Below are 7,596 nucleotides of genomic sequence, written 5' to 3' on the forward strand. Positions count from 1 at the left end.
CATGTGATCGTTCTCCTCTTGCACCGTAGATAAACATATGCAATGGAAGAAAGTAGGCTCTGTTTCTCATTCATTTTTGTTTGTATGTACGGATTTAATTTTGATTTAGATTATATTTAGTATTTTGCCTCCAAAATGTTTGTACTTAGCAGGCAAGAAACCTGATTCGCTGTCAAGGCAAACAGTAGAACGCCCACTAGCAACCTCATCGCCAGCCCCTGAAAGTCGCTGCTAGTGTGAACGGGGCTTAAAGCCCCGTTCACACCGCCAGCGACACACAGCGACAGAGGACATAATCCCATTCATTTTCAATGGTGAGCTGGCGACTTCCGGCGACAGTGACCGTTGGCGACGAAATGTGGGCGTGTCAAGCAATGTGAGTCAAGCGACAAAAGTTCAGAATTCTTCAACTTCATGCAAATAAGCAGCGAATTTCGCGAGCGACAACCAATGGGAGTGAAGTCAGTGGAGAGCACGTGATTCATCTGCTGTAGTGGAGTGTTACGGGGGTAACTAGGCAACCAGTAGTAGGAACGCCCACTAGCGACCTCAATTGCCAGCCACAAGCCACAAGCAGCAAAAAAGTCGCTGGCGGTGTGAACGGGGCTTTAGGCTATTTCAAACCCACATCCCCCACTTAACCAATACATGTCATCATTGACAAACTGAGTCCAGTTCTTAGCCCAGACAACTCAAAGCAGAGGCCCAATGGAAGCCCATCTCAAAATGACTTGAGAGGCGAGTTGTCTGGGATGGAACGGGGCAGATAACGTTTCACCAACTACAGGAAATCAAATCTGTGAGCCACTTTGACAGGAAATTAAACAGAACAACATGGTTTAAGACAAAAACCCAACCAAGCACAGAGAGAATCCTCAATGCCAGACCCAAATGATCTGAAACCCAATAGGACGTTCATGCAATCACTCTCAAACACTCTCCAGGGGCCTGTCTCGTGTGGAGATGAACATCAAGATCAACACGCTAAAATATCTGGAGCTTAAAGTGTGCTTGGAGAAACATGCAGCATTAACATCCATATCCGTCTCTGGTGACATCTTCCTCCCTCCAAAAATATTGCTTTAGTAATCTCACAATAGGCCAGACCAACATATTGAAACCATGAAACACACAGTCGATCTGTATTTCATCCAAATGTCTCATTCTATTAGCGAACGGGTAATCAAATCAAGCCCAGACACGTGGTTCTGTGCTCCAACCTGTCATTTCTAGTGCTATTAATAAAGTTGCTGAAGAAAAGAAAACCACATCTGGATCGTCTCACAACTGACCTCTGCTTGTGAGAGACGTGTCTCCTTTGACCAACCTCAATCGAAGATCCAGATTAAACACAAAACGAAACTTCAAGACTGTATGGCAAACGCATCAGAGCTTCGCTGTTATAAGGATATGTTTTCTTCCCGGTGTTTTGCTTATTTTAAGCAATCTGGCAACCATGCGCACGTGCTCGCTCCTCATTGCGGAAGCGCCGCCGCCGATGATCTGAAAACGGCGACAAACAAGCTGGAGTTTAGCGATCTAAATGAAAGTGTCATTCAGACGGTCTGTGTTCTGTCATGAGATCTCGACTATATTGTTTGCGGTTGTGGTTGCTGAATAAATGCACTTACTCAAATGCTGTTGTTTAAATAGAGAAATAGACTATTGCCATTTGGAATTAGTGGAATTAGACTTGGAATTTCACTGTTATAATATTTTTCGTTTGTTTTAGCAGTTTTCATAATGTAGACAGAGAGATTGCATAAGTCTTTGGTATTAATTTATATAATAAAAGCCTTTAGTAAAAGCCTTTTGCCTCTAAATCTCCCAATAATATGTATTGTAAGAGGACATTTAAATGATTAGTTATGATAAATGCTCTGTAGTTTTTAATGTGGGTGCCAAAACATAATGCAATGCAAGACGATGATTGAGTCATATTTGATACTCACACTTCAACATGATTTTCTTTTTTTTAATTATGTATGGATAATCAAGCAAACCTAAATGTCTTCAGTCCAGCAAGTGTTCGTCTTAAAATATCAATAACAATATAAAAGTTATTCTTACTTTATAAAAATCAGTGAAGATTTTACAGCAAAAAGACATTTCTGTGATGCTTTTAGAATTATACTAAAAGGCCTTTTCTAACAAAAAAGAATAAATCAATCACATCACGGAAAGCATGTAGTATATTGTCAACAACATGTTTTTCAGCTACGTTTTGATCATGTTTTTAAATAAGCCTTAGAAGAATTTGTGTATCTAATATGATACAGTATAGGCTTAATCTCAATGTGTATTGCTCACTATGCTAAAGGCAGTCTGATGGATGCAGTTGTTTGTTTCATTACGACTTTTATGCTCTTCAATCCATTTGAGCTCAAAAGGCAGGTCCAATCTTGTTCCAGTTCTATGTTACAATGTGTCCTGCCTTCAAACCAGCCATGCACCCTCTTGTCTAATAACCCAAAATAAACCTCAGTCCTCATCAACAATAAAAGAGGGATGTGGTGTGGTTTTGTGCACTACCCAGCCTGCAGGGAGCAATGGTGGATGTGCATTTCGGCAACGTCCTTCCACACCCTCTGGCTCCTTTCAACGCCCAATCAGCCAGAGCAACAAAGAAACATGAACCTGCAGCACCCGGCCAGCATACAAATGATCAGTGTTGGGGAAAGTTACTTTTAAAAGTAATGCATTACAATATTGCGTTACTCCATAAAAAAGGAACTAATTACGTTACTTAGTTACTTTTTATGGAAAGTAATGTGTTACGTTACTTTTGCAATGATGACATCTCAAAGGTGCTCTTTATATGAAGGTTGGGAACCTGTGGACTTTACAGTAAGTTCTTGTGGGATTCCTATAGGTTTGCTCTGCTTTTGTTGCCTTTGCACACGTCATACACACACTAAAAGACAAATGCTTAAGGAAAACGGTGAGTTTTGGACAACAGGCTGCATGTATGTCAGTTTCAGGCAAAGCGGAGCGGGACTGCTTTCTCAAGAGTGTTACTTTTCACTAAACCCTCCAAAATCAACTTTCCACCACAAGCTAAAAGAAAGAAAGACAGCGAGCTGTTGGAACTTTGTGCAAGCATGGATTTCACAGACCTGGCCTCGTCTCAAGGCTCAAAGACTGAAGCCATATGTCTATGTAGACATGGTCAACTACCTGTAATCAGTCAGATGATGGTCCGGTGAATAGAAGTGAAACAGTGATTAATTGGGTCTTTCCAACATCCAGCTTAGGCACAAACAGAGTGAACATCCAAGAACTGTGTCATAGCTGTAATCTAGAAGTTAGCACACGCTTTGGCACTCATGTGGGCGATGCATGTTCAAATCATGCTTGCAACATTTCCTGATACTGTTCACTGCGATTGACTGTATTTCCTGTCTTATGTCTCACTGTCCCTAATAATAAAGCATACATTTTGTATATTATAAAGCATAAAATAAATTAATAAAAATGAATATTCAGATAGATGTTTCTAAAGAGGTTTTTTAGGCTCTATTTTATATTCTATTTTATTATAATACAGCAAAACAGCAATATTGTTAGTAAACTTTCTATTTTAAAAATCTAAATAATTTCTGTGATTGCAAAGGCGAATTTTCACAAGCCAGTCTTCAGTGTCACATGATCCTTCAGAAATCATTCTAATATGCTGATTTGGTGCTCAGGAATCATTTTTTATTATTGTCAATGTTGAAAATATTTGTGCTGCATGATATTTTTGTGGTCACCATGGCAGATTTTTTTTAATTCTTTTATAAAAGTAATAACAGCATTTATTTGAAACAAAAAGACAAAAATCTTTTGTACCATTATAGATCTTACTGACCCCAAACAATAGTTATATTTATTTTTCCCAAACAATTTTTTTTTTTTTGGTGACTACAGTATGCAGGTCTTGCAAAAAAAAACAAAAAAAAACTTTAGCACAGAAAAAAAAACATGGAAATATTGTGCAGGCAGCAATAAAATAAAGTAAAAATGCTCAATGCATCTGCTTTTAATGAGTCTCAGGAGAGCTGCACAGACAATACCAATACTATCAATATCAATACTATACGGGCATCTCAGAATTCTTCATTTCTGACATATGTTAAATCAGGGTGTTTCGTGGACCCCTGCTATCTCTCAGCTGGCCTCTGAGCTGTACTGCTATGAAGTGAGTTCAGAATTTAAGACTGCTTTTGTAGGTGATGTCATGGTGGAAATGTCCAGACATCTGTCAGCCTCACAATTTAATGTGGAACCTCTCTGTGCTTTCGCTAAAGATAAAACAACACAAGGACATCACAGACTTGGAAAAACTACAAGATGGGAACCATCATTATTTTCCATTAGAAAATACATAAGGTACATGGCATTTAAATGTGGGAGTTTTACATCTTTATGTAATCGTCCCATTACTTGAGGAAATTGCTCAAGCGTCAGAGCATTAAGCTGGAATCTTAATTCTGGCCAAGACTTCAAAGTGTTTTCATATACTGCACGTCTCTCGAAAGGTTTCCAGGTGAAGATCATCAAATATTTTCAAGCTTCATTTCTTCAGTGTGGAAAATAGAAAGCGAAAGAATTCTGTTTTGCCTAAAATGTGCTCTCGAAATCACCCGAAGCAGTGTCACAGGTCAGCGCTGAAGGACACCAATGGAAAGATGCTGCCGGAACTGAGTCTTTACACAAATATGTGTCAATTCCATTAGAAGAGGCCTTCCAACAGCCCATAATGGCAGCGAGGGACCTCAACCGTGCAGTATAACATGACATATAGGTTTAACGGTAAAGAGAATTCCCTAAATGGGAAACAACCGGAGGTGGCTAATCCTACACAGAGGACCCATTAGTGAACTATACCAGGGTCTTTCCTATCGTAATGGACCAGCCTGGAATATAAACATTCTTCATTCTTTAGATGGCCATAGACACTCAGAGTTGGAGACGATCTCTGACACATCGTTTATCAAAGCTCTCTATGAGGTGTTTAATTACAAATGAATCCAGTGAACAGAAGACAACAAGGCTTTCGGTTTCTGACAACATCCTGAGTCTAAAGTCTCTCCTGGTATGGGGACTTTTACTGTGGCAGTTTTCACTTCTACTTTGGGCTTTTATAACTTACGAGGTTTAGCTGCACTTTAGATCAGCAGCACTAGACACTTAACATGCATATTAGTCTGTAGCACATTTGCAGAAAGAGGCAACACAAGGCGTTTTCACGGCTCTAAACAGGTATTTCGTGAAGATGAAATAAAGTAACAAATCATCAGGATTTAAAATCATGATCTGTGCTGCGCCTCTGTAGACCTATTACAGATGTGCCACTTCCTTGTGAATAAAATTATGACCATGAGTTGACGGTTCATTTTTTTCTGTTTACTCATTACTAATACATGGGTAGTTGACTTGAAATACATTTGGGATGCTGATGTGTGATGCTATATTTCTAAAATTACTTTAAACTTTTAAAAAATAATTGTATTATTATGTCACTTTTATGGTCTCTCTAGAATTTAGAATCTATGTAATATTAGTACTTACATTTTTTTGAATAAATTGTCACACAACAGGACTAAATGAAATAAATAATTAAATAAATGTTTAAATTAATACAAAAAATGGTCAAAAATCTACAAAAAGACCAAATAAATAAATAAACAACAACAGCAATAATAAATTCATAATGTCCATAGACTCTGTTTCAGGTGTAGCACCAATAAATAAAAAATGTTAATTAAAACAAAAACTCACACGAGTCATGAAAACACTATGCTACTTATGGAGTCAAAGGCATGGAAAACATTAACTGAATAGTGTATCTTGCCTGTCACCCAGTATTTATTTTGCTATATGCTGACCTATCATACTGTACTATATAAATGTGAATCAAATTCAGTTTCAAAATTGTTTCTTTCCACCAACTTCTTTTGAAAGGTCAAAAGATACTTTTAATCTATCTTCCTCTAAAGATGCTTAACAATCAGCACATAAAGTGTTTTGGCTTTGCTGGTGTATGCAGACATGCCTATTATGAAGAAAACTGAATGCGTCATACATGGAAGCTACGGCTTCCTTTTCTTAATAGAGCCATAGTTTAAGATGATTATCTGCGAAGCAAGGAGACAAAACACATCTGGTTACTGTTCCAACAAACGAACACAAAAAAGTCTAGATTTCCATATCCACATCATTTACTGCGAGTACTACAACCATGCCAATGTCAACAGTGCAGAGAAACACTGAGGTCTGCCAATAACTGTAAAAGCTCACTTTATTTTTATACCCAGACTCCCCCAGCACAATTGCTGTAGACTGTGAGAGGCATTACACTAAGACCGTACTTTGTCACCTTTGTAAAATATAATAATCAGGTGTGCTGTAATGTGTGCACTACAGTGCAGGCTGTGCGGTTTAGTTAGGACACAAGAACTATGACATCACGCTAAAACACAGTGGGATATTGTGTAATTTGTAAAATACAGGGCAGTAAATGTTTAGCCAGACAGTACAGACACACAGTTCTGAATCGTTCCATTGACTAAGTCAGTTTATTCTTGGCTTTGCTTGTCTTCAGTAGGTAAGAGCACATTAAGGCCTGTGGAAAGTATATTCATCTTAGCATGAATGTCTAAACACTGTAGGCTACATAAGGCCATTTTAAAGCCTCTAGTTTACATTTATGCACTCAGCTGAGTTTTACAAAATCAACAGCTTTTAATGAATAATAATTGCAACTCAATAACATGTTAATAACATGTTGCTTTCAAGTAAGACGGATCATTTACTAACAGGATGGTCTGTTTACTGCACAATGTCAAACATTAAGACCAAACATTTTATCCAAGTTTGACTGCCATCTAGTGGACAGCATCTAACATTGAATGAATTTTACAGAAAAAGTTTACCTAAAAATTAAAATGCTTCAATTACTCACAGTCATGTCGTTCCAATCACATGGCCATGTGATTTTCTTTCTTCGGTGAAACAGAAAAAGGAGAATGTTTGAAGAATATCCTGGTCACTCGTGTCAATAATGACTGGGTACTGAGAGGCTGGCAAGCTATAAAAAGGCACAAAAACAACACAAATCACGAAAGTAATGGAGTTGTTCGGGTTTTTTTCTTTTGAAAGTCATGACACTGCTTTGTGTGAGAAACAGACCGAAACTGTAGTTTTATTCACTAATCATCACTCCCTCAAACGAGCTGTTTACCGCTCTTTTACCTGATCCTTTGGGTGAAAAATACTAATACTTACTGGAAAAAATACTAAAATTAACAGTATGTCGTTTTGAATGCAGCATATGTTAATGAATGAATGAATCACCGGTTTTGTAACTTGGATCAACCGATTCATTGAAAACATCCGACTCAAAAGACTCGTATCCACTTCTCTAACGAACACAATCAGTAGAGTGAACAACTACTTAAATGGGTCATATGATGTTGCTAAAAAGAACATTATTTTGTGTATTTGGTGTAATGAAATGTGTTTATGCGGTTTAAGGTTTAAAAAACACATTATTTTCCACATACTGTACATTATTGTTTCTCCTCTATGCCCCGCCTTTCTGAAACGCGTCGA

This window comes from Sinocyclocheilus rhinocerous, unplaced genomic scaffold (genome assembly GCF_001515625.1).
Source record: "Sinocyclocheilus rhinocerous isolate Xijiao unplaced genomic scaffold, SAMN03320098_v1.1 scaffold1053, whole genome shotgun sequence".
Lineage (NCBI taxonomy): Eukaryota > Metazoa > Chordata > Actinopteri > Cypriniformes > Cyprinidae > Sinocyclocheilus > Sinocyclocheilus rhinocerous.